Source organism: Dendroctonus ponderosae, unplaced genomic scaffold (genome assembly GCF_020466585.1).
Source record: "Dendroctonus ponderosae isolate FM_Combo_2020 unplaced genomic scaffold, Dpon_F_20191213v2 Dpon_F_20191213_1, whole genome shotgun sequence".
NCBI classification, from domain to species: Eukaryota; Metazoa; Arthropoda; class Insecta; order Coleoptera; family Curculionidae; genus Dendroctonus; species Dendroctonus ponderosae.
This window is the reverse complement of record NW_026017110.1, coordinates 53438906-53441219: the sequence shown is the minus strand read 5'-3', so window position 1 is coordinate 53441219 and position 2314 is coordinate 53438906.

Here is a 2314-nt window from a genome sequence, read left to right as displayed (position 1 = left end):
CACTGGCAAAGCCAGTGGCTGTGGAGTATGGCCTTCCAAAAGCGAAAACTATAACGAAAATTGCCGCGCATCCTTCGTTCTGCTCAAACTCAAACTCAGCATCTTTCTGGATTCCAGTACATAGTTTCCAGCATAGTTCACTGCATTTAAAACAGTTCAATTCCCAGCCAGAATCTATTATTTAATTTTACTGCTAAACTATTAACCTATTGGCGATTGAAACCGTTGGAAAAAGCGCACCTTTGTAAAATCTTCTTTGGGTAGAAATTCTCATCTCAACCTAAGATTTGTAGATAAATGTAAAAATAATTACATTATTCCAAAAAGCTTACCATATACCAAGCCATATATCTTTAGTTAGAGAAATAATTAAATTTCATAGGTTCAATAAAATCAGAAACGAAATAAATTATATAAAAGGACATTTTCGAAATAGAATCTCTTTTTACCACTTTCAATTTATAATTTATTCAATTAATAACACGTCTGAAAGATAACTTATTATTCTAAAACAAATTCAAAAACTTGAATTATTTTTCCAAAAAGTTAATAAAGATAAAGATATCTCTAATATGAAAAATTAAAAATTGCTGGACAAAAAAAATTATCAATTTTTCTAATAAAAAATTAACTTGCTCTTTCTAAAGGTTTCAAGTTCGCTATTACACCAAAAAAAACTTGATTAAGATTTCAATTATAAACGAAGCAACTCAAAATTTACTAGAAAGACAGCATGAAGTATTCCGCATAAAATCAAAATCAATTCTGGAAAAACTCTCCAAAGTAAAACAAAACATAACCTCAATAGAACAAAAGGCATTAGTCTTTGCAAAAAGATGAAACGATTAAAATTCTTCTTGCTACTAAAGGTAATGCGACTGTTATCATGGATAATAAAAGTTATTTTAAATTAAGCAAAAATCCATAAATTTATGGCAATCTCAAAAATCTTAATCACGAATTCCGAAATTAAAAGAGGTCGACACACTAACATTTGCTCACTATCCTCCTTCCACATGATGCTGCTCTGATACAAACTAAAATTTGCATTTGTCACATAAAAGTTGCCCTTATGGGGTACGGACAAATTATGTCTGCTACAATTTTATTGATTAATTTAAAACTTTCGTTTTTAAAAACAACTTTATTTAAAATTAATTTTTAATATGGATTTTAATTGTGACCGAACCTAATCGTAGGTTGATTATTACTACCTTTAAGCTAAATTCTTATGACTTCTATCCAAACATCTAATGACTGAATTATCGTTTCTGCAGTGCCGTCTTTTATAGTTATGCTGATCCTAGCAGAAACGATACTATGTCTTATTTTATAAGAATAGTCGGCATAAGTGAACTTTATTTTATATTAATACAAGTTTGAATATGTACTTTAATTGTGACAGAACCTAACCGTAGACTGACCATATTTAAGTTATTTTTTTATGACTTCTAACCAAAGATCTAATGACTGAATTGTCGTTTCTGCTGTGGCTACTTTTATAGTTAAATTATGCTGATCCTAGCAGAAACGATACTACGTATTATTTTATAGTAATAGTCGGCATAAGTGATCATATAATTCTACTTATACTGGATTTTTTTTGTATTAGCGTCCCTTTATCTCAATTATGAGCATGGCAACTTTCTATTAGCAACGTTTAAAGGAAGATTTACATCCAACGACCGATATACAGGGTGTTTGGTAAGCATGCATTCCTTGTAGCAGGTGATAGTGTAAATAATTTTGGATATATTTCTTTAATAGGCCATATTCTTATCGAAAACTCTTAGTCTCCGATCTACGGCGTGTTAAAGAATTAATTAAACAAATTATGTTTTTTAATATTGCGGAAACATATTGAAATATTTTAATAAAATTTTACACTTAGGCGCTTAACAGAAATACATGTTTTGTGATAAAAAAAAAAGTTTTTAGCTTTGCCAGTAGTGTGGGCATAGGCACGTCTGTAGATAATTTTAAATAGAAAAATGTTACACCACTGATTTTTCTAAAAATAAATATTATTTTTCAAGTTCCTGTTTAATTTGCAAGAGAAAAGGTCTCTTGACTTTTTATTTCGATTTATTGCCCAGCGTAATTGGGTTTTTATTTAGAAAGTGGCTCTGCACTAGTTACGGTCACTGATTGAAAAAATTTAATAATTGCTGTCAGTTCGAGTGTCTGAGTAACTTCTTTTTGCGTTTTTTTTTTGTAATAAAATTGATACAATCTTCAAGCACAATTTTCGTTTCTATAGTAAACCCTACTTAATTACAACCCGATTATGCTATACAATAAATGTAGTTTAATT